Consider the following 26,693-nt stretch of genomic DNA (forward strand, 5'->3'; position numbering starts at 1 on the left):
AATTAGTGATTCATGAAACAGCAATGATTGATTAATTAAGGTACATTTAATAAGCTTCTTTAAACAGGTGGGTCTTTAAGGAGCGCTTGAAAGTTTGGAAAGAAGGAGAAAGTCTGACAGCTCGAGGCAGAGAGTTCCAGAGAAAGCAGAAACCGAGAGAAGTCTTGTAGACGAGAATAGGCAGAAGTGATGAGAGGAGAAGTGAGGCGAAGGTTAGAAGCAGAGTGAAGGTTGCGTGAAGGAGAGTATTTGGAGATCAGAGATGAAATATAGGAAGGGGCTTCACTGTTAAGGGCCTTAAATGTGAGTGTTAGTAATTAGAATTTGATTCTAGAGGAGATTGGGAGCCAGTGAAGGGACATACATATGGGAGCAGCTGATGTTGAGCGCTGATTGGAGTTGTGAAAGGTGATTTGTTGGAATACCTGCGAGGAGTAGGTTGCACTAATTAAGGCAGGAGATGATAAGAGATGGAATAAGTGTTTAGGTTGATTCTGAACTGAGATATGGTCATATTCGGGGAATGTTGCGCAGTTGAATACGACAAGTGTTTGAATGTGTGGTGAAAAAGACATATGCTAGTCTAGGATAACTCCTATGCAGTGTGCCTGTGGGGTGGAATGAAAGGTGGTGTTATCCGAGGGACAGGGAAAGATCTTGGAGGAAATATAATGAGTTCTGTTTTTGAAAGGTTCAGTTTCAGGTGGCGCTGTGACAGCACAGGAGGACAGCAGAGAGACAGTCTGTAACTTGGGAAAGGACAGAAGGAGAGAGTTTAGGAGTAGACAAGTAGAGTCGGGTGTCATCAGCATAAAGGTGATACTGAAGTCCAAACGACCAAATAAGTTTTCTTAGCGAAGTAGTATAGAGCTAGAACAGCAGGAGGCCTAGCCTTAGGTTGGTATGTCTTGGTTTAGGTGCCACTTTTTAAGAATAAAAAATTAAACAATAGTATACAATATCAAGTGCAGGTATGGTACCTGTTATACAGAATGCTTAGGATAAGGGATTTTTCTGTAATTAGGATCACCTACAAAAAAAGAGTAAAAACTCTTTTTTAAAAATTTGATTAAATGTATTAAAATTAAGTCTATAAAATATAGCATTCCTGTGATTCAGAGCTTTCTGTATAACAGGTTTCTGGATACCTGTATATACAAAATTCTTTCACTGGGGATAAGGTAACCAATAATGACCAAGACTTTCTAAAAGCAAAAGTGTTACTTTAGTTTCAGCATGGGTCAAAAAATATACACAAAAAAAGAGATATAATAACAGGGGTGCCCAAAAGGTAGATCGGGATCTACCAGTAGACCTTTAGCTGGTGACCAGTAGATCTCAAGACACTGTCAAAAACCAAAGTGTCTAAATCACCCTCCTGTTTCAAGCTTTTCATTTAGATATTTATTATGTTAAGGTCACATAATAAGTTGTTTGTTAAATATAGCAATATACATTTTCTCATAAATCAATATTTAAGTAATATTTTCCATGGAACAAAATGCTAACAATATTTTATGGATGTAGATCATAATGGGACAACATCACTAAAAGTAGACCTTGGATTAGTAACGTATGGCACTCTTATAATACATATTTGATTTCAATCATTACATCTACTGTAAAAAGAGCAAATTAGGATTTGATTGTTCCTATAGCTATTCTTCCACTGTAGGTTTTGTGGGCTTTAGGTGTCCCTTGGTACAAACTTTCATTATATCCTAAAAATAAAAAAAAAATACTTTGGTTTTAACAAGGTAATTTCTAGGGGGTTATCATAATCCACAATTTTCTCACTATTTTCTGAAAACCACTCCTACCAAATCCGCACTGACTTCCCCCCCTATTTATCAATACATTTTCATGAAAATGACTTGTGCTGGTTAGGACGATAAAATCATGAAAAAATATGAATTGCATGAATTTTTCAGATTTGTCACTGAAAAATCACCTGAAAACCATAAAATCTTCGGATTACTGAACGAAACCCAGCACAGATTGGGTCAAGGGTCTGCACGTGTATCAGTTTTAACAACAGTTCCTAGGCTGTGATTCTCACAGCATGAGTTGGCTCCTATTATGGGGCCAATTTGACCAGTTCAGTAAAGACATGAGACCAGTAGCGTCACTAGAGGGGGGCGGGCCCTGGTGCGTGACGCGCAGCCAGGCCCCGCCCCCTCCGTACGGCCGCATTTGGCCACATTTGTCAGTGGCGCGTGAGCTGTCGGGGGGCCCTGGCCCGCTCGCACCCCCTGCTCCCCCGGTAGTTCCGCCACTGCATGAGACATCTAAATGAGGGTGCGCTACCATATAATTTTTGCATGAAATGCATTATAGTAGGTGCATCTGGAATTTGGCTGCTACTTACTAGAGTGTCTTTACGTGTTTCAAATCTGCAATTCTGCAACAAGAGGGTGAGAGCCAGTTTCATATTTACTAAGGCAAATCTCATTCCAATGCCCTTTCTGGGCCCAGTTCCAAAAGGCAGAAAGTTGTAGGGGTCCTGGTTCTTTTGATTCTCTTTAATGAATCTAAAATACAGAAAGAAATATTACAATATACTTAATTTCCTATTATAATAGCACAAAAATGTTGTATATTTGATAATTATATGTAGTACTTCAGCAATAGTAAAAAAATTCTGTTCTTGGTTTTCTCACCAAAATTTTGTATTTTTACTAATACCCTTCTTAATTTGTTTGAGGACCACTCTAAAATGAAATGATCTCTCTGGCATAAAAAAGTGTGAAAACAACTTAAATCCACCCCATAAGACATTGTACTCTATACAGGCATATAGAATTTTTCAGTATAGAGTATGTGACAAAACTACCAACTGTCACTTCTTCTGCGGGACAGTCCCGATTTTGACAGCTCAGCTTGCAGTCCTGAGTTTCTGACTGAATTGTCCTCAGTTTCTCTTTGATCTCCTGCACTGACGCCAGAAAAAGATACAAAGTTTTTCTAAAAACTTAATTAAAGTAAAAAAAAAAAAAAAGAGGCTTTTTGGCAAAGAGCCCACAACACTCAATGCCTGCACTTAGATACATTTGTAACAATTTAAGATGAGCAAAAATACAATTGTAACTAATAAGATAAACAAGACTCCTGGGAGAATTGTGACTCACAGCTTAAAGGCCAATTTCAGCTTCATTAGCAAAACTGTTAAAATAAATAAAACATGGCCTTAAATCTCCCAGAAATGTGTTCAAACTTTCATAACCTGACAAATTTTGTAAAATTGACATGGTAATAAGTGGGTGTGGCCATAAAATAGGCATGGCCACACAAATTTACTGCGCTTAGCGTGGCTTATGTTTTTGTCCCTCTTTACATTTTTCAAATGTCGGGAGATATGTTAAACCAAACACCAATGTTTCATAAGAAATCTGCATTCAGCTAATTGCATCTAATCTTTTTCTCTCCTCACCCCCATATAAGTCTGCAGGACAGGTTTCCTTTGTGATTCACAGCTGGACCAGGCTTTGGTAAGTAACAGAACATAGTAAATATAAAACAGCTCCAGCAATAATCACAGCCAATGAAAAAGGACTTATAATTCAATGCAGCAAAATCAAGAAGATGGACAGCACTCTGGATTAAAGTGCAGGTTTATTGCAACAAGCTGCTGATGGTTATGCCTGACACGTTTTGGCAATCACTCCCTTATTCATAGGCTACTTATAATTTAATGGATCTGATACAAATTGTAATGTGAGAAGCTGATGGTGCACCCAGGAATCTTATATACCACTTATCTGGGCTCATCTTGGTCAGGCAACATCTGCCCACTGATTGTTCAGAAATAAGAGTGCTGTCAGAAATGGTGTGGGCAGCTTGTCCTATGTTATAATAGAACAGTGTCTTGGGGAGTGATAAAGACTAAGCCGTCAGTGGCAGAACCCCTAAATGTATTTATATTCTATACAGATAGAATATGTAAACCCAGGTCTAACATATGCCTTTCCCTTTATTAGGCACAGAAAAGCAAATATATTTTGGGGGCTGTTTGTTTTGGAGGTTTTGTTTACAAAAAATGAAAAAGTGTAACATTTATAAAATAAAAGGGTAAACTGCAGAAATGTATGTTAATGTCAATATATGCATCTTGGTTGAGGAGGGGGATGGCATCAGTTGGAGCAGGCCCGGATTTATGGTAAGGCCAAAAAGGCCCGGGTCTAGGGCGGCAAGATGGTAGGGGTGGCATGTCGCCCTGCCGCATTCGAAGAGGCGCTAATCGCCAGCTTTTCGGCGCAAGCATGCACGCGTCTGTAGGGGCTTGCAAGCTAAATTGACGGGCGCTAGGACCCCGTGCACAAAGAGGTCTCGGGGCGGCGAAGAAAGGAATCCGGTCCTGAGTTGGTGGGAAGTGCATGCTGTATAACTTGCTGGAGACAACATGGTGTAAGGTAAAGAAAATCATATACTGTACCTTTTCTCCTTAGTCTAAACAACAATTATTAGATGAATATGGTTAATTTTCTGCTATACGAACAGAAGCATGAGGGTTTACCTTGTAGTTATATGATGGGAATAAAAAGCATGGTATAAAAATTAGGGATGCACCCTGCTTTTCAGGATTTGGCCAAATACCAAATCCGAAACCCTTCTTTGGTGCCGGAAAAGAGGTGCACTGGTGGAAATACAGGAGTGCGCACTTGGCGTGTGAGACAATTTTTTTCTAATTATATATGGTCCAGATTTGGTTCGGTCAGGCTCTTGGCTAAAAATAGCTTGCATTCCGCTCAATCCCAAACTGAATCCAGGATTTAGTGCTTCCCTAATAAAAATCATTAGATAGTAGTAGATAGTTCCTTTAATAACCAGTTAATACAAACATTATTTTATGCAATTATGCACATTGTATTACTTTCATTTATGATAACTTTGTGGTTGTTTCTGGTTCTGGCCAGACAACAAATAATGGTACCACAATTACAACTCCAGCTGGGATTGTTACACCATTCATTTCCATTGTCTTCTTACAAACTCGTATAGCAAGAGGGAACAATCTCAAGCTCTCATTAATCCCCATATCCATATATTCCATTTTTATAAGTGCATCATAGGTTGGTGGTGCCTGTAGAGAGTATATTATTGTACGGTATTATGTACACATCTAAGGACATACTTTTTGACATGCAGAAAATGAATTAACAACGGATTTGAAGACAGATCTGTGTATATCCTTTACACAAGTATAAAATAATAGTCTGCCAATAATTCTTGACTGATTGTTTACCTTGCCGTATTATAGGTGAGCAGGCACTCAAAGAAACATTCCTCCACACAGATGTGGAAAAGAAAAGTGTATGGCAGGTCTGGCAAATGTTTGTTGCCAAGTAGTAAAGGAAGCTATCCGGCAGAACCACAACATCTGTACCAGTGTTCCATAATGCTATATTGTCCTTGGGTTTCATGCACCATATACTCAGAGAACATCTCCTAAAATGAAGACTATTTGTGTTTATAGTGCCCAAGTGCACAGGAGAAGTGACAAAACAGTGACTAAACAAACAGTGACTAAACAAACAGTCAATAATGTTGAAAATGGGTTTAGCCTGCTCCAGCACTCCTGTTTATTCTGTATGTTTGATTAATAGACTCTAATGTAGTATAGCAATCACTGCAATCAGCAAAAGGAACACATAAAATCATTGTATTATCATTGTTTGCAATTTGAACTGTAATATGGACAGTAAACTTTAATTTATTACCTTTATATCTATGTGTTTGCTCTTCTGGCACTGACTTGACTTCATTGCTTTGTGCATCAACCATAAGCTCAAGAAAATCCAATCTATAAAAAAAAAAGAAAAATCTCTTATTTCCAAGCATATTGGCAGAATCAACAATATTTACATTGTGTCCAATAGACACATCACTTGTGAATTTCAACTACAGCAGAAATATTTTACTGGTCACCTGTTTAAATGCAAACATCTAATTGGTTACTATAGGTACTGTATCCGGGCAGACATAGAGCCATTTATTATTATTATTATAATAGGTTTATTTCTATATACTTTCCAAAATTCACTGACTGCTGTGGGAATACACATTCACATGTGACATTTTTAACAGTTTCATCTAAAAATGAGCAAGCAGGAAAATTCACAAGTGGATTGTATATGTATACAGCATTTCAGTCTCTTGTCTGTTATTTACATAGCAATGTAAATCTCATACAGAGTGAAAGACAAAAGAATGCAAGTCATGCAAATGGAGTAAAGGACTAATGTCCCTCTCGCCAAAAGACTTTAAGCATGTTATCCCAGTAGAGTTTGATGGAATTCTATTTGGGATTAGAAAGAGGAACAAGAAAATCAAGGGGGGCTGTGAAATGAAGGCAAGGTTTTAGGGTCTGAAGGCATAAAGGTTGAAAAGGGTAGAGCTTATATGTATAGCTGCAGTGTCTGAATGAAAGTTGAATATCAATTATTCTAAAGCAGTATGATTCCTGCAGTGTCGGACTGGGACACCAGGGGCCCACCCAAAAACCTTAGACCAGGGGCCCACTCTCAGTACTATTATTCTTCCTCTCCTTACTCAACTTTTATTCTTCTAGTCTCTTTTAGTTATACATATTATAATCTATTTTTCCATCTAATTTGCCTCTTTGTTCTGATAGAAATAGGGAATGGCCATGAAATAGGCCAGATGTTTAGCAGCACAAGGGCCCACTGACACTTGGGCCCACCGGGACTTTTCCTGGTATCCCGGTGGGCCAGTCCGACACTGGATTCCTGTACTTTAACTACATGCATTAGTGTCTTCTTAGTATTGGGTGCAAAGCAAATGCCCTGCCAATACTAATACCAGCTTTAAATATACAGTTGTTATATTATACCTCATGAATACCCTGTTGCCTTTTTTTATTGATACTTGCGACTGCATCATTGATTATTTTAGGATTTTCAGAAAAAGAAAGCAGAAGTTCATTGTGTCCAATAGAGGAACAAGGAACAGATATAATACTGGAGTAAAATGGAAACAAAAGTGCACAACTTATCTGAAAGACATTAGAAGTCATCATCAGAGATCACTACTGTATTATCAACAAACAGTAAGGGACAAGTATGTGACTATATGGAATGTGCAATAAAGTTGGTTACACTGGTTTTGCTGTTGAATTTAGCAGGACAAAGGAGACATTGTGGTGAGCACCCATCTATAGATAATTATATAACAATCTGTTGCAGTTGATAAACACACATAAACCCTTAAAGGAGAAACAAACCCCTTATTAAAAAAAACCGTACCCCCACCCCACATAGACCCCCCCTCCTCTCCCCCCAGCGTAGCTGCTACCCCTGGCACATGCCCCTTACTTTTTACTTACCCCAGATTCAGGGATCATAGTTCACGGCAGCCATCTTCTGGGTCTTTGGTAATCTGAGACTGAGACCGGCTGAGCGGCGATTGCGCAGTTTGAGCAATTTCCCGGTTAGCAACAATGCACATGCATCAAAATGGACAGAAATTGCAGAAGCACCGTAAGAAGACATGCAAACCTGGAAGATGGCTGCCGCAAACTCCGATCCCTGAATCTGCACCGAGGGGTAAGTAAAAAGTTAGGGGCATTTGCCTGGGGTAGCAGCTAGGCTGGGGGTGAAAAGGGAGGGGGTCTATGTGGGGTAGGGGTTTAACAAGGGAAAGTTGTGCTCACCACTAATTTTTAAAATCATTAGGCGGGGGTGCAATGAGGCTGTGACCACAAAATACATATAGATAAATACAAGATTCCTCTGCACTCAACCCATTATCAATATATTTAAGACAGAGACATTTTGTGCATACTGCTACTACAAAATGCCTTACCCTTTAAACAAAACAGGGATTGTTTGTCCATATATTGCAATATATTTAAGCTGGCCAACTACATCAAAGTCATCCCATATCTGGCCAGTCCTACGCTTAATTTTCATCTGATTCATTAAGAATTCAATTGCTTAATTATACATTTTACAAAGGGACTAAGTTTTACCTGCAACTTACTAGCTGCTTTCAAAGTAAAACTCCCAAACTTGGCTGCCCTTTTATTAGACACCAGTGGGATCACCTGACTATAGCTGGGAAGGGTGGGAGCTACAACAAGGAGCTGGTCACTGCTCCTGTATAACTATAACAAACAAGGGAATGTTGTGCTCACCACTATTTTTTAAAATCATTAGGCGGGGGTGCAATGAGGGTGTGACCACAAAATACATATAGTCAACTACAAAAGGTCCTCTGCACTCAACCCATTATCAATATATTTAAGACAGAGACATTTTGTGCATACTGCTACTGAAAAATGCCTTACCCTTTAAACAAAACAGGGATTGTTTGTCCATATATTGCAATATATTTATAAATGAACATCTATCTACACAGGTATGGAACTCTTATAGGAAAAGTGTGCCAGATTACAGTACCACAAAGGGATACTGATTTAACAGATATGCACTCATGAACCAACATTTGCCAGAACTTCAGTGGCCATTACATGAACACATAAGCCAGTATTTGCCAATGGCACACAGGGTATGAGTTAAGCTCCACTTTAAAATGTCAAGAAGGCATTGAAGCATGATATACTATTCAGATACACTATGTTCTCGGCTGAAGCTCTGAACTTGATCAAGCTGAGGAAGCACAATATCCAGAGGACACGCCTCTTTAAAGGGAAACTAAAGCCTAAAAAAGAATATGGCTAGAAATGTTTGGCTATGTGTTTTGGGTATTTGTACCAGTCCAAAGCCACTAAAGCTCTGTAGAAATGAAGATCCATGCCTCTGAAGCTGCCCACAGTAGCAGGTTGATTCTGTAAATTATCAGCCACAGAGCTCAAACACTATCACCATTGCCCACACTGTAGACAAAAACCTACAAATATCCACAGAGAAAATGCAATACAAGTTACTATACCCAAAGCAAGTAAAGTTTGTTCATGTACAGCCATTAACTATAGGAAGACCACAAACTGTGACCAACATTTTTGCCACTTTCCTTATGTAAAACAGTATATTTGGGAAGAAATATCCTCTTTGCAAAGTCTCTATATATTTTCTCTAGATGTAATATACTGATTTGCATATGCACCTTGTGATCTCCTCATGTCTAATGAACAGTGCAAGTAAGATGATTGTATCTCAATTGTGTATAAAAAGTATTGTGATGTGGTGTTTTTTTTATAGTTTAGTCTGCATGTTGGTTTTAAGCTAGTAAATAAGTTTATTTATATAATAAAGTGGAAGCTGTTATATTCCCAGCATGCATCTAATTTGATTATTGATTAAAAACTCAGCATATTTTATATAAAAATAGAGTAGCAGTGGTTTACATGTACCTGTAACTATGATTTACCTGTGTCTCTATGTGCTAAGGATGTATCTGGTCAGTATAATTTATGGGAATCCCTCCAGGGTACATTTTCTTGATCCCCTTAGTGCTCTATAGACATTGAAGAAAAACGTAATAATAGATGCATGAGAATTAACCAATAAGCTGATTATGTTCCTAGTACTATGTCAGCCATCTTGCTATTATCTTACATTCAGTGATAATAATGTATTTTCTGGCTTCATCATATGACACTGGAATCAGACCTGGGGATAAAGGACATACTTGTTTAGAGCTGGGAAATCGTGTTTAATGGTTACCACTTCAATTGCAGGACCAAAATTAGGAACCTGATTTATACAGATCAGCTGGGAATCTTATTGGGGATTTACTTTGCATATTAATATCACTGCTGGCTCTGGAGAATTGGGGGGAAAGTTTTATTAAATAATACCAAATCCCGTCTCAAAAATCCATATTAAATTACATGAACCAGGAACTAGTCTGCATATTCTAATTATTAATCAGTCTTACTGCATCAACTTCTATGACAGATGTTGCTGTCATTTATGACGATCCCTAAGCTTTGCCTCCCAACAGCAGTCAAGAGCCCACTGAGCATGTGCATGGTCTTGGTCATGCAAAGATGAGCTAGCAAAGTTACAAAATGGCAGCCCACTGTGGCCAACTTTGAAAGCATAAATGATTTGCTTAGTTCAACTTTGCTTCAAATTTGCTTAGTTGCAACTTCTAGGTTGGTGCAGTAAGTTGTAAATGTTTATGTTCAGTATATAAAATACAGCATTTCTATAAATATTTATTTTAGACTTTAGTTTCCCTTTAAGTTACAGTTTATGGGTTTAGGCTCACCCATGTTTGGGGGATGGGCAGAGCTGGTGGAATGTATGTTCTGGTTTGTATATAGTTTTCTATTTGGATTTGCTGTCTAACAGTGGTAACAAAATCAATTCTTGGCAGCGCCCACTGCAAAAGTTCTCTAGATTTATACAGGTAGTAGACATATCTAACAGAGACGATGGTGGTCACAACATTTTTTTTCTGGAATGTAAGAGGTCTAAACTCAATTTAAAAGAGCCCTGATCCTCAACTACATATTCAGACACCAACCAGATGTTATTTTACTTCAAGAAACACATCTGACAGGCCAAACGCTATTTGCTCACCACACCCCATTTTCCACCCATTCTAGAGGAGTCGCCATTCTAATAAATAAAGGAATTCCATATGAGTTGCTCAACATACATGTCGAGTTTAACAACTGGTTCATAGTGCTACATTGCAATGTTAATAACCAGCCTCTAATTCTTGTAAACATGTATGTACCCCCTCCCTTCATTTAGTACTATTTGAACAGATTTCACTAAAAATAGTAGCTTTACCACCTAACCCCATATGCTACATTGGGGACTTTAATTGTACAGTCACCCCCTCCATAGACAGACTGTCAGGAATAGATCCTTACTCCAATCTTCTTATAGGCTGGATGGAAGCCCTAACTGTAATGGAACTGTGAAGGGCAAAACATCCAGGGGAACGACAGCACTCATGTCTTGCAACAATCCATGGAGCGCTTTCCAGAATAGATCTTGCCATAGGCACACTAGAATTCACTCAACTCCTTCATAAAATTGAGTGCCTTTTGAGGATGCATTCACACAGGGGCGTAACTATAGAGGAAGCAGACCCTGCGGCTGCAGGGGGCCCAGGAGGTTTAGGGGGCCCCATGAGGCTCAATTCATATACAATTTCAATACATTTTGGTAAAACAGGACAACCTCTGGATATGTTTGGGGCCCTAAAATTAATTTGTTGTGGGGCCCAGTAACATCTAGTTACGCCACTGCATTCACATCACTCACCAATAATTATTAATAGAGCTGGAATGAGGACACCCTACAGAACAGCACTGTGGAGGCTCTCTCCACTCTGGCTAACAGACCAAGGTATAATTGATAGATGGACGGAAGAATACAAAGAATATTGGGAAAACAACCTTACCACAGCACCCATTAATACTCTATGTGAAAGAAAAAGGGTCTATACTTCAAAAAGCTCACGAAAGTTATGCCGCACATAAAACTGCTGACAATCTCCAACAACTACTAAAGGCTAAAAGAGATCTTAAGTTGCAACATTTTACTATGACTAGGAAAAAACTCTTTTATTACAGCCAGAAAACATTTTAATCTGGGGATAAAAATAGCAAAACTTTAGCACACCTGGCAAAGACTTCTGTACCTTTTACCATTATCAGCACTATAAGAGACAGCACAGGGGCCTTTATTACAAGTCCCGATAACTTCAACTTTTGGGATACTTCAAGGAGGCATGTAAAGAGTCAGACTCAGGGGAAGCAGCAGAGTTGGGCGTCTATTTAGCTAGCCTACCACTATCTCAATTGACCAAAGATCAGAGTAACTTTTAGATAATCCCATCTCCCAACAGGAAGTTGATTTAGCAATATCAAGCCTACCCACCAAACACACAAAATTTAAGGGCGCGATGGCCTGCCTGCTGCCTGGTACAGGCTTTTAAGCTAGCCCTGCCCCTTACTAGGGTATTCAATGAAGTTCTAGAAACTAAAATGCTCCCTGCTTTCTTCTATGAAGCAATTATTACACTAATTCATAAAGAAGAGGAAAAGCCTAGGACAGACAGAGTTTGGTACACACAGGGAGCAAAGGCAGGCAGAGTATAGCACACACAGGGAGCATAGGACAGGCAGAGAAGGGCATACACAGGGAGCATAGAATATTCAGAGTAGGGCATACACAGGGAGCATAGGACAGGCAGAGTAGGGCACACAAAGGCAGATTAGGGCAGGCAGAGTATGGCACACACAGGGAGCATAGGGCAAGCAGACAATGGCAAACACAGGGAGTATAGGGCAGGCAGAGTATGACACACACAGGGAGCATATAGCAGGCAGAGTATGGCACACACAGGGATCGTAGGGCAGGCAGAATACAGCAGGAGACAGGAAAACCATGATCACTGTAAGATGAACAGTTCATACTGTGCTACATATCGCAGTTTGTATGAAGTGTGAACAGGGGAACAATGTGGGAACTTTCATTCTGAGGTGTGAACAGTTAGAGAACAGGTGTGAACAATGCAGGAGCTGTCTGGATTTGAGCAGGGGCTTTCACATGGCAAGCAGACACAACAGGCAGGGCATAAGAGGATCTCTTTAGTCTTTATTTTGCTTTCTAGGACATTTGTAATAATAAATGGCCACTTCAAGCATTTGCACCAACATCTTTTATAAAGACGACTATATGTACAGTGTATATATAATATATATATGTACCCGCCCTATTCAAATTGACCTAAGCGTAACAGTAACGAAGTTTTGCTTGCCGCAAACGTTAGCGATAAAATGCTAGTGCTGACGTATTAATACTAGTGAATCTTCGCCAGCATTTGACTGCAGAGACGCAACTTCGCATTTTAGTGAATAAGCCTAGTGGTGGCAAATTTGCACCTGGTGAAGTGGTGCGGAGTGTTCGGGTGGCGTAAAATAAAGCATACACCTTGATAGTTTCACTATTTATTTTACATAGCCTTTTTATACCTTGTTTTTCTGCCATTAATTGTCTTACCTATTATGGTAAATAGGCTATTAGTTTTACCTCTTTATAGATCCCTGGTAAGGGATGATGTTGATGTAGTTAGCCAGCTTGAATACATTACAATACATGGACAAACAATCCTTGTTTTGTTTAAAGGGGAGGACATTGTTCTAGTAGTTTATTGCATTAAATAATATCCTGTATATAAGGTAAGTGTAGAGCCTTCTTGTCAGCGACGATCCGCGCCTTTATGCCGCCTTCCGTTGCCACCCCGACCCCTCCTCACGGCGCTCACATTTTCTGCGCAGGAGGCGGTCGGCCTCATTGCAATATGTGGACAAACAATCCCTGTTTTGTTTAAATTTGATTTATGCACATAATGTCTCATTGACCTTAATTATTGATAATGGGGGACCTTTTGTCTTCACCCAGAAACTGAAGAGAGACAGATTGCTTAGACGGGTATAAGTAATTATGTTTAGAAACATTCTTATTTTTATGATATAGCGTTTATCGGCTGCAGCCTTCCCCACCCATCTAGGGGTGCCAATGTGTATTGTAGTGTGCAGAATTATACTGTGACTCGGTCAAAACAAAAAAAAGGTAAAGTCACTAAAGATGACAATTTGTTAAGCACCCCCAAGTGACTTTAATTGCTTAACTCTTAATACTAATTATAAATACGCCAGGCCTACTATCTGCTTCTTTAAAAAATGCACTGGTCAACAATTAGTTTTCATAAATCAGGTGCAAGAAAATTAAAGCAAATATAATATATTATTATGGGTTGGGTACTATTGCAATTGTACCCATTGTTTGTAAATGAGTCCCACTGTGGATATCCCTTATGAAAATTGCTTCAGGATATTTAGGGGCATATTTATCAAAGGTCGAGTTATAGAGTTTTTTTTTTTACCTCAAATGAACTGGAAACTTGCATAGTCTCTTATTTAAGAAAACTCAATATCAAATTAATATTACCGACCCAAAAACTTGACTAACTTGACTAAACTCGAATCGAGTTTCTTGTTTGAAAAAAACTTGAATGTCAGGAAGACTATTAAAATCTTCTGCCTCTGCCATTGATTTCTACATGAACTCTGCAGTTTTTAGGTGGCGAATAGTCAAATTCGAGTTGTTCCCAGGGTCAAGGTATGATAAATCTCGAATTTGTGAGTTTTGACCAAAAATCCAACTTGAAAATTCGAATTTACAACTCGAACCTTAATAAATCTGCCCAGAAGCCCAGGTTTCCTGGTGGGAATAGTGTGTCCAGATAACTGTAGGGCAGTGGGGCTTGAGCAGTAAATCTTGGCTTTCCTTCCAATTGTGTATATGTTGGTGGGATAGCTCTAGTCTGAATGCCCACAAAATGTGGGTCTTAAGGTGGCCATACACGGGCAGATAAAGCTGCCAATACCGGTTGTTCGGACCAATTTGACAGCTTATCTGCCCGTGTATGGGGGCTTCCGACGGGACTTGCCGATCGATATCTAGCCACGATATCAATCGGGAAGGTTTGATTTTTAACCGACCGACCCGTCGGAGCCCCTTGGTGTATCGTAATTCGATCGTTTGGCCATACGGCCGAACGTTCGAATTCCCCCCGATAAAGCCCTGCCGTTAGTTGCATATCGGGAAAGATCCGCTCGTTTGGCGATGTCGCCAAACGAGAGGATCTCTGAGTCTATGGCGAGCTTTACCAAAATGCTGGTGTGGCTTGATTGGGTTTGGCTCCACTAGGAATGGCCATGAAAGAGAAAGCATGTCGCCAATTCGGCATTGAGGCAAGGTCAGCATTGCGACCAACTAAATCATAGATAGGATGTCAATCAACTAATAACTATGCTATTTTTTCAGTATACTTTATTGTCATGATTTACATCAAGTCAAGTTTTTCCTTTTTTTTGTTACCTGAGATTTCTAAGCACCTGCACACTATATGAAAAAAATCTCTGGAAATAAATATATTAATATATTAATTTATTTTTCAAGGACTATGACAAAAAAATTAGAATTTTTGTTTAATTAGTGTAGTGCTTGCGGCATGGTCAAGAATGATACCATTTGTCAGACTATATAATGGGTATCAAAACATTATACAATCTCTATCCAACTTTATCTGCCATTCGTTTTAGAAAACATGGTGCACTGAACAATTTAAATGGCAATTTCTTTTTACTAGTATTATACATAGGGGTTGTCCGTTGCCATAGTTACATTGATGAAGCATGCAGCTGTATTTTGCAATCTCGCTTTTCTCAGTAACAATTGACATGGTACAGTAAATGGGAAAAATCTTAAAAATAGACTATTCTGGCTGCAGTAATGAAAAATAGTATGGGTGTATGAAATGTCAGCAAGATTAGTGTTCTTCCTTTGCATTATATCTGGCAGCAGAATAACAAATGCAAATGATTGCTTTGCTACCCATACTGATATGTCCCTATCAACTTATAATATAATGAAATCTTTGGGAAAGTTGAAGTAAAAAACATGAGAGGCACTAAGGGGCAGATTTACTGAAGAGGCCATTGCTAGCTAAAATTCGCCTGAAATCCAATCTGCAGGGACATCGCCAATTCACTTACAGGTGCAGACGACAATTCACTAGTGAAAGAGACCGTCACTAGCGTTTGTTGGCACTCTATCGCCAGGTGACTTTTCGCTTAGGCGGATTTTACTGAACGTTGACTTCGCCACCTCAGACCATGCGAACTGCTAAAATGAAGCTAGATCTTCATCAATCTTATGTCAGTGACATCATATCCTGTCTGCCGAAAATGCAGTAAAGTTGAAAAAACGCTGGCGAGTTTTCCTTTTTTAATCGGGATTGCCTGCAAAAGTCCTAACAAATTTTTTTTGGGTTAACATCTTTGAGGGCCATGGAACATTCATTTTACAGTGGGCTCATGTCTATGGCATTATATGATTTCTTTTGTCTTTTAAGGAGGATTTAACACATTTGTAAAAATGCCCCCCCCAAGGCTAACTCCCCCCCGGGAAATACTTTATACTTACCCCTCGGCACAGATTCTGCCAGCGGAGTTCCACGCATCCATCTTCCACGTCCTCAGTAAGCTGACTGGGAGATTGCCAATTTCCATGTAATTCCGCGCATTCACAGTTGTCGCAATCCAGCAAACTGCTCCAACTACAGATCTTCCGCTGGCAGAATCTGTGCCGAGGGGTAAGTATAAAGTATGGGGCATTTCCCCGGGGGGGGGGGAGGTAGCCTGGGGGGAGGAGGTGGTCTACCTGGGGTGAGGGGTACTCAGTTTTTTACAAATGGGTTTTACAAATTTCCTTTAAATTTATCAAAGGGTGAAAGTGAAAGCTCATCATTCGATAAAAACGCCTTTTAAAATCACTCTAGCAGACTGTGGCGATCTCTAACTTCACTCTTTGATAAATATACCCCAGAGAGTGAACACTAAGGGGCATATATATATATATATATATATATATATATATATATATATATATATATATATATATATATATATATATATATATATATATATAAAGCTTTGTAAATTATTTGACATCACAAAACAGTATAGAAAGCAGAATGAAATAAATCTCATAAAAAGTGCATGTAATAAAAATGTGGTGTGATTTATAAAGTTTTGTTTGATTTACACCTTTACACCAACTTTTGAAATTTTTTACACATTCAATACACACCTTTAAAAATACACATGAAGCATGAAATACTCAAGTAGCATGAATTATTTTAACTGGTCTTTTTGTACATCTTTATAATTATGCCCCCAAGGGATACTGCAATAAAAGGATCAAAGTTTGCACTCATTTTTGTAACTTATAGCAACCAATCAATCAAATGTCTGATTAAAAAAGCTGTTGGCAGGTAAATTCTACATGTTGATTAGTTGTTATCTGGAATTTTGCTACAGTATCTTATAAAGAGTGATCCACATACTGTATATGTTGCTGGGATTTGGTTTGGTAAATTATGTTTAGATCTGGTGATTAGGGGGATATGGAAAGTGTTTAAGTTATCCTAATAACAGTGTTCTAATGTTTATGCTAAAGTTCATGTACAGAGGCATTACTATCTTGGAATATCAGAAGATCACAGTAGAACATTGTTTGCACTAAAGTGGGCACCCTGCCTGGGCAGACTGCTTGATGGACACAGATATTACACATCGTTACATAACTTAGCGCTTTAAAGTTAAAATAATGGATCCTTAAAGGAGAACTAAACCCTAAAAATTAATATGGGTCAAAATGCCATATTTTATGAACTTATTGTACCAGCCTAAAGTTTCAGCTTCTCAATAGCAGCAATAATCCAGGACTTCAAACTTCACACCATCTTTGCATGTGCAAATTAGGATTTGAATATTGATCTTAAATTGTCTCCTGAATTTGCACTGCTTGATTGTCGGGTAACATCTTCTACTGTTCGTATTCCAAAGACAAAATTTTGGAATAATTATAAGAATTTTGTACATCTAGCTATTGCTGTTACCCGTAAATCCATTTTTTTATATTGGATCCAGGAAACTTCTCCAGATCTTAAGGTTATTTTATCCTACCTTAAGTCTCTCTGCATAGATGAAGCAATAGATTTTAGGTATGGGAATGTGGGTTTGAAGATATGGTTTATATAGAAAAATGTATGTATAATTCTGGCGAAGACTCCTCTTTTTTTTTTTTTGGTTGGTAGAGAGGAAAATTTTTTTTTTACTGTATCTTATTTTATATAATTTTACTTTCATTGATGAATTTTATTATCTTTGTTTGATATTTGGTTATGAATGAATTGTTGTGTATTAATTCTCTTCTTATTATGAAATTGACAAATGTTTGGCCGAGCTATTGCTTTGCTGCTTTCTGTACTTTTTGTTTATTCAAAAATGCCAATAAAAACAATTGGAAAAGAAATTAGGATTCGGATTTGGTTCGGCGAGGCAGAAGGATTCGACTGAATCCGAAACCTGCTGAAAAAGGCCTATTCCTGGTTTCGGTGCATCCCTCATATATATAGACAAAAACAAGAAATCCTCTGTAGTCACACATTAACAATATATTTAAGACATTGAGACATTTTGTGCCATAAAGTACAACTAAACCCTAAAAATGAATATGGCTAAAAATGCCATATTTTATATACTGAACTTATTGCACCAGCCTAAAGTTTCAGCTTCTCAATAGCAGCAATGATCCGGGGCTTCAAACTTGTCACAGGGGGTCACCATCTTCGAAAGTGTCTGCAACGCTCTCACTCTGAGCAGCTGTTGAGAAGCTAAGCTGAGGGGTCGTTGGTAATTATCTAGCAGAAAATGAGGTTGGCTTGTATTATAAACTGATGCTTCAAAGCAGATTATTAAATTCTGATGCTAGTTGCACTGGTTTCTGTGCTGCCATGTAGGCATTATCAGTATTAATTACTAATCAGCCTTATATTGTGACATTTATATTTTATGCATATTGTATATTTTGTGTCGGCCCCTAAGCTCAGTAAGTGACAGCAGCACAGAGCATATGCAGTGAATCAGCAGAAAAGAAGATGGGGAGCTACTGGGGCATCTTCAGAGAGACAGAGCTTCCCTGCTAAAGGGTTGTGGTTGCCTTGGGCTGGTATAGAATCCAAAAACACAATATACAACATTTTTAGCCTACTTCTTTAGTTAGGCTTAAATTCTCCTTTAAGTGTCAGACTGGCCCTCCCAAGATACTAGGAAAACTGCCAGTTAGCCCAGGTCTCAGTTGGCCCTTCTACTCAGCCAACCATTTGACTTGTATGCCCATACCACAGCCATTCCCCATTTCTGTATGAGTAATAAGAAGAGAAATGGAAGGAAGAGGGATAGATGATAGTATGTAAGGAGAAGTGATTAAGAGAATAAAGAAATAAAGTGAAGATAGAAGGTAAACATTTTTTGGACAGTGAACCTGTAGTCTAAGTTTTTCTGGTGGTAACTGGCACCCCTCTGGATCCCTAAAACTGTACAAAAACACATAAGCTGCAGTCATCTTTAAATGAACCTGCACCATATAAACTTTCAGTTTCAGAAGTGTGTCACTAGATGGCACTAAATCGATAACAGTGGGTTTATTTCTCCAGACACAAAAACATCTAAGTAATCTAAAACTGCAATGGAATTTCTTATGAATCCCAACAATAAATATCGAAAGAGAGTGTTTTACTTAGTGTGCAGACTTTCATGGCAAATGTGTAATTTAAAACTTTACACATGGTTAAATGATCATTTATTTTTACTCAAACTACAATCTAGAGGCATTTAAACTATATGACCCCATCCCATCTGCTTATAAGGTGGATTTTAGTTTCCAAGAATACCTTCCAAGAACAAAATATTTCCTTGCTGTTAGTCCTACCCAGGGGCATAAGATGTAGTGAGATGGCATTGCATCAACATCTGGATCTGTGCCCTGGTCACCTTTATTTCTTACCTGTTTGTACCAAGGAATGTATTCAGTATTCTTGTGTCTAGCAATTACTAGGGGTAAATTTTTTATAGGGTACAGTTAGGAAAGCAAATCTGTAGAGAGAAGCTGTGAATTTAGAAAAAGACAGGTTCTATTACCTCTACTATAATAGCATACCTGACATTTTTGCATGACATTTTGTATAATTAAAGTGATACTATCATTAGAAATATATGTAGGGACCTATAGGATTAATAGACTTCTATAGCTTTAAATCCCTACCCTTCAATCCTTTCTTCCTAGTTGCTGGGCAAAATCCCATGTATCTAGTTATATTAACATTATTGGCCAAGAGGTGTAATGACCACTTATTACCACACTTCAATATAGTGTTAGGAAAGGGGTGGATCTTCCTCTTTGCTGATGTCCTTACATACTGGATGTTACCATTGAGCCTGGGTACACCAAGGCCCAGTAAAGCCATTGCCCTAAAGGGACCAGCACCTTTAGTGTCTAATTTAGGGACCAGGGAACCCAATGAACAAGGTTTAGCTAGAACAATATCTGTTACAGACTCTCTAGGAGAGTAAGATAGAGAGCTCAGATAGCAAGAGCAGCTTTGTGCTCCATCAAGGATCTGTAGCAGGGAGTAGCTTCCCAAGGCTCCTTTAGTGAAGGGACCACAGTTGATAGGGCGTCAGGCTTACACTCCTTTTCCCTGACCATTCCACTGGGTGAGATCTGGACCACTTTGAGGTATATCTGCCTGAAGGAATTGTTGTACCTACTTTTAGTATGAAATATAGAGTGATATTCTGAGACAACTTGCATTATTTTTATTTGTGTTTTTGAGTTATTTAGCTTTTTATTCAGAAGCTCTCCAGTTTACAATTATAGCAATCTGGTTGCTAGGGTCCAAGCTACCCTAGCAACCATGTATTCATTTAAATAAGTGCCTGGAATATGAACAGGAGAGGCCTTGAATAGAAAGATGAGTAATAAATAGTATCAATAACAATAATTTTGTAGCCCTACAGAGAATGGGTCAGTGACCCCCATTTGAAAGCTGAAAAAGAGTCAGAAGAAGAAGTGAAATAATCAGGGCCGGTACTAGGGTTAGGCAGGTACCTAGGGCGCAAAGTTGGAGGGGTGTCTGGCACGTACCTATTCTGCTGTCTTCCCCTAGTTTATACCCTTGTGTCCCTCGCCTATGACAGCAATTCCTTTATCCTGGGAGTGTGCTCTCTTCTGTGCATAAGGAGGGAGAACACAGTCAGCCAGGTTGCCTATGGAGCCTGGACACATGGCCTGGCACTGAAAATAATTCAAAGACTATAAAAAAGAAAAATGCCAATTGAGAAGTTGCTTAGATTAGCCATTCTATAACATACTTAAAGTTAACAACTTACTAATGCAATGCCATCTGGATAAGTACATTTTGCAAGTTATGCCCCATGCTCCATTATGGGCTCTCCCAATTGTGCTTGATGTCTTGGAAATAACATTGCAATATGGGTAAAATAATATAGCAGGTTGCATGCACCTTAAGAGATTTCAGGGAATGCAATAGGGGCTGCATGTAAGTGTTCAGGAACTGAGGGAGTCAGGAAAGTTGAATGGTGTTCTTTGGGGTCTGTAACTGTGGCCCATATAGCCCTGTTTGCAAAAGTGTTTACAAGCTTACAAAATATACTCAGTTTATCAGAGGAGCCAACCTGAATTTAAGAGGACCTTGGTATGCCTGGCCATGCCTGTCTCGAACCGTGCTGCAGTAGCCCAGGTCATGCCCTTTGATCACAGTGGTGGGGGAAATGAAAGGATTAGGGTAGAAATTATTGATGTCTAGTGTCTTCCAGATGTGTTGAATCTGTAGACTGCCCACTATCTACCCACCAACATGCCTCTACTGAATAGCATTCGTGTGGGTGAGCATTTAGAGGAGACCCTTCACGGAAATGAAAAAATAATATAAGCTTCATCCCACTGATATAAAACACTTTCTAAATACAATCAATTAAAAATTCTGTACTGTTTAAGAAATACTCTTCATTATCTCATTCTCCACAGCCTGTTCCTTTCATGCTGAGGTCTGGCTCAGGTTTTGATTGAAAGGTTGGTCTAATACATCTTTTAGGGGGGTTCCCTTTCTTAGCAGAATAACTCAAATAACCGACTATAGCACAAACAAAAGGTAACAAAATAACAGACTCTAGCAAACACCCTACACAGATGAAACAGGATTTTCATCATCAATTGACTCCACCTACAGTACTGAATGAAGAGAGACAGGTTGCTCAGAGGGGGAGATTGAAGATTAACTTGATTATTTCATAAATGGTACAGAATTTTTAATTTATTCAGCTTTTAAGCAAGGAACAGTTTTGCAAAATAAAATCAAAAATAGAAGTGTTGGTGTTGAGGTGGTTAAGTTTCAAGTTAGCCGGGGCAGCCAACAAGTTGATCAAGTACAAGGAGAAGTTTGGGAAAAACAAGGTGCCCCAGAATATATTGTAAATAACTCACCAGATAGTAAATGTGGTCTGGGTGCACCAGCTCCAGACCCCCAGCTTTAGAGAGCAGCAAGGCACAGGATTTGAAGAAGAAGCAGGGCCGACCGGCACTCAAACGGATCCACAGGACCAGTGAAAATTTGTTAAAATTTTTTTTATACAAAGTTAAACATTTATATTTGGATCGACATGGGCTCTGATGTCAGCCACAGGATATGAGCATTTATGAGTTCTCAGCCTCAAAACTATCGGCTTTTTAAAGGGGTGTTAAGGGATAAAATACTTGACTTCATTACAAATAATAATACTATGAATTTGTGCCAGCATGGTTTTATGCATAATAGATCGTGCCAGACTAATTTAATTTATTTTTATAAGGTGAGCAAGGACCTCGATTCTGGGATGGCAGGAGATATAATCTACTTAGACTTTGCTAAAACATTTGATACAGTGCCACACAGAAGGTTACTGGTTAAATTAAAGGGATCCTGTCATCAGAAAACATGTTTTTTTTCAAAACGCATCAGTTAATAGTGCTACTCCAGCAGAATTCTGCACTGAAATCCATTTCTCAAAAGAGCAAACAGATTTTTTTATATTCAATTTTGAAATCTGACATGGGGCTAGACATTTTGTCAATTTCCCAGCTGCCCCCAGTCATGTGACTTGTGCCTGCACTTTAGGAGAGAAATGCTTTCTGGCAGGCTGCTGTTTTAACTTCTCAATGTAACTGAATGTGTCTCAGTGGGACATGGGTTTTTACTATTGAGTGTTGTTCTTAGATCTACCAGGTAGTTGTTATCTTGTGTTAGGGAATTTTATTTAAAATAATAAAAATTACAACAACAAATCAGAATAGAACAAAGAAAAATATTACATTACTTACAAATCAAACATTTGAAAAATACAAATTAACCCCTTCCCACAAATCTTTGCACATATCAAAAAACCCAGTCTCCTTAGTTTTAATAATAACAATATCTCGACAAATAGCATTGGTGACATTTTCAATTGACAGTTGCAACTGACTCAGGGTCATTCTGCACCTCATTTGCCATAAGTGATACCTCATAACTGCCAGAATTATATACAGTGTGAGTCTGTTTATGTTTCCTGCTTTATCGTTCTTAATGACACCATAAGAAAGTTCAGCAAAGTCCAAATCTCTGAACATATTAAGAGCTAAAGCTCTTGCCATACTGTCTCTTAGAGAGGAGGAAACTAGACATTCCAGTAGGAAATGCTGCTGCGTCTCTTCCACCACACAACCCCATGGACACTCCCTGTCAACCACATTTAAATATTTCATATTGCCTCTGACAAATAGTCTGCCCTGCAGAGATAACCATGTGATGTCACAAAACTTTCTTGGCAATCTCTTATTAGTAAGAAAATGGAGACTCTCCTCCATCACCTCCCCAGGACAATCTGCAACACTTATTGGAGAAACAAAATACAGATCTAAAACTCTCCAATAAATGACTTTCCTATGCACTGATCTTAAATCCTCTGCACTAATGTTCCAATTCTTCAGGATCTTTACAGTCTGCCTCAGATAGGTGGGTAAAAAGCCTCCTCTTATCCGGACCTCTTTCACTCTGCCACCGAGTAACCAATCTCTAATAAAACGCGATGCCCAGTCTCTAATACTGATTTCCCACAGAGACTCTCTCCCCCGCACCACCCCTCCAAAGTTAAACTTCAGAAAGATGGTGCAGAAGAAAGCTACGGGACATGGCATGTCCAACCCTCCCCTTTTCTTCTGCAGGAACGTGATCCCCCATTTTACCAGGTTGAGCCTATTCCCCCCAAAGCATTTGGAAGAACAGGCTCTGGATCCGGGCATAGAGAGATTCTGGTAACAAGAAGATGTAAGAAACAAAGAGAAAAAGAAGAACCAGGAAAGTCTTAATAATGTGAATCCTTTCTCTAAAGGTCAGCTTCCAGGATTTCCACCGCTGAACCATTGCCAAACCTGCATTCAGTTTGTCTTCCCAATTTGCCTTAGCAAGATCTCCCTTCCCAAATTTAATCCATAAAATTTTAACTAAACCTGGGGCCACTGGGAATTTCTCAAGCCTGAAGCTTGGTTCCCCCTCTAGAGTCCAAAAAGCCTCAGATTTTTCCTGGTTGATCTGAGATCCTGAGGCCTCAGAGTAACTTTCAATGCACTCCAAACCCTTTCCCTCCTCCTCAGGTTTTGATATTACTAGAAAGACATTGTCTGCATAGGCTATGGACTTAAAGGATCGATCCGACGGAAATGGAACGCCCTCAAGCCCACAATACTGCAGTCTCCTCAAGAATGGATCTAATGAGAAAACATACAGAAGTGGACTCAGAGGACATCCCTGTCTCACGCCAGCTCTCACCAAAAAGTCCTCACCTTTCCAACCATTAATCAATGGGAAGCTACTTGCCCCACTGTACAAAACCCTAAGCCATCTAATGAATTCATCCGGAATGCAGTATCTTTGCAAAGCAGCCCATAGATATTCATGATTGACTTTATCAAAGGCTTTTACTTGGTCTAAAGAGAGAAAGTAGTTGCCCCATTGCCAAGCCTTGCACCTTTCCAGTGCTTTCCTGAGAGATGGAACAGCAACAAAAATGTCCCTTCCCACCAGTGAACAGAACTGATAATTAGAAAGAAGAGACTCAGCCACCACACTCAACCTTTGCGAGAGAATCCTAGCCAGAATCTTCCTATCACAATTGAGAATGGCAATTGGCCTCCAATTCTCAACGTGCCTCAAATCCTTCCCCTTTGATATCAGAACCAGAGAGGAGGACTGCATAGATTTAGGAAGGCATCCCCTGGTCAGACAGTCATTAAAGACTTCAGTAAGAACAGTAACCAACTCTTCTTTAAACGTGCTGTAAAACTCCGCAATGAAACCATCTGGCCCAAGGGCCCTCCTTTTCTGCTGTTTTTCAATTGCCTGCAGTACTTCCTCCTCTGTTATCTCTGACACCAAAGGGGAAAAGTCCAAATTGTCAGTGTTTGAAACTGGGGTCGCCTCCAGGAAAGCTTGAATCTTACCTTTATCTAAAGCCCTTTCTTTGTAAAGGTCAATGTAGTAAGACCTCACAACCTCCAGGATACCCTCCCTAGAAACTTCTAATTCACCCTGAAAAGGCCCTCAAACCACTTCTTTTTAAATGTCTCCTTACAGTTCTGGTAAGGGTCCGGGGAATTTGAGTTCCCGTAGTCCCTCTCCAGAACCAGGGACTTAAGCCGGTTGTACTGACACTGCCTCAACAAGTACTTAAGCCGGTTAACTTTTTCTCCCCCCTCCCCGTTCGAAATACAGATCTCAAGTTTCCTTCTTAGAGACCAGCTCTCTTTCTCTTTAGCCCTCCCTTTTTTAAAAGAGGCAGTTCGGAAAGAAGTATGGAAAGTATCCTTAGCTGATTCCCACCAATCTGAAACACAATCGAAAAAATCTCTCTTAGATACTTCATTCTGTAAAAGATTCTTAAAAGTCATTCTAACACTCTCCTCCTCTAGCAGCTCCTTCCCCAACCTCCAAAGCCCTTTGCCAAAACCCATCCTACCTAACAGACCATAATGAAAAAATAAAGCTAAATGGTCTGAAAATTCAACCCCTATTTCCTTAAAATTAGAAAAACTTTCCTTCATTTTGATAAAAACCATATCGATTCTGCTGCGCTCCCCACAACTATATGTGTATTTTCCTTTTCTCCCATTTACAATGGCTAAGTCCTGCAGCTCTGCATCTTCTATCACAGTCTATCTCATATTCATTCAGCCTCCCAGTTCTGTCCTCAGCAGTTAAGACCTGGTTAAAATCCCCAGCAAAAATGATTGGGACATTAGTGTATAGAAACTGCTTGACATCAGTCAATAAAGCCCTCCTCTCAGAAATAGACTGAGGCCCATACATGTTAATTAGCCGTAGGAGTTTCCCTTCATGCTGAATATCAAGCATCATACACCTGCCTACCTGTATGTCCGCCACCTTCTTCACCACAAAATGCTTACTGCCCTTGAAGAGAATGGCTACTCCCCCGCTGGCTCACAGGCTATGGACCAAAAGGAAAGTCCCTCCCTCCAATCTCTTATTGCTTCCCTGATCTCCTGTAGGGATGAAAGTCTGGTCTCCTGTAGGAAAATAATGTCTGCCTCTGTATTTCTCAGATATTCAAAGGCAACAAAGCGGTTTCTACTGTTCTTAATGCTACAGGCATTTATAGTATGGAAATCAAGCGACAGATGCATTTTATGTTTTTTGTTTTTATTGATAACTGATCTGTTACTGGCCTCTCTCTTCCCCTGAACTCTTGGCCCTAAAGGCACCTCTTCCCCTTCATCCATCATCTCCTCTTCCTCTAGACTAGAGACTCCCACTCTAACTCCTGAGACTCCCCAGCAACATCTTTCTTTTTCTTTTTCCTACTGACACTGTCTTTCTGACAAGTGTTTTTCATTTTCTCCCGCTCCTCCTCCTCCTCCTCAGTCATCCTTACCAGCTCCCCCCAATTCCTCCTCCACCATCTCACCCCAAGAACCCCCCTTCAACACCGCAAACCTATTTCCAGTATAAAAAGTCACTTTCCCAGGTATATTCTTTGCCTTAGATGCTTTTTCCCCACAGTTTTCCACTCATCCACCGACTACTCTTTGCAGGGGCATGTGTGTCTCTTTGTACCTTTTTTGTTCCCCCACCCTCTATTCTCTTCTGAATGGGCACCGTAGCTTCCTTCTCCCCAGCACCCAGCACACACTCAGTACTCAATACAGAGGGAACAGCTTTAGAAAGTTCTTTGCTCATTTGCTCCTCTATGTTTGGGCAGGACTTCTTTATGTTGCGCCAGGCCT

General features: G+C 39.4%; 1 protein-coding gene across 1 annotated transcript in view; it reads right to left on the reverse strand.

The window, feature by feature from the left end:
- topaz1.S (testis and ovary specific PAZ domain containing 1 S homeolog) overlaps positions 1-26,693 on the reverse strand; it is a 102,488-nt gene that overhangs the window by 73,474 nt on the left and 2,321 nt on the right. The window contains exons 2-3 of the mRNA XM_018269306.2: positions 5,718-5,800; positions 2,369-2,531 (exon numbers count right to left, since the gene is read on the reverse strand). The gene's annotated coding sequence lies outside the window, so the exon portion shown is untranslated. The remainder of the gene's footprint in view (positions 1-2,368; positions 2,532-5,717; positions 5,801-26,693) is intronic.

This window comes from Xenopus laevis, chromosome 6S (assembly GCF_017654675.1).
Source record: "Xenopus laevis strain J_2021 chromosome 6S, Xenopus_laevis_v10.1, whole genome shotgun sequence".
In the NCBI taxonomy this organism is placed as follows: domain Eukaryota; kingdom Metazoa; phylum Chordata; class Amphibia; order Anura; family Pipidae; genus Xenopus; species Xenopus laevis.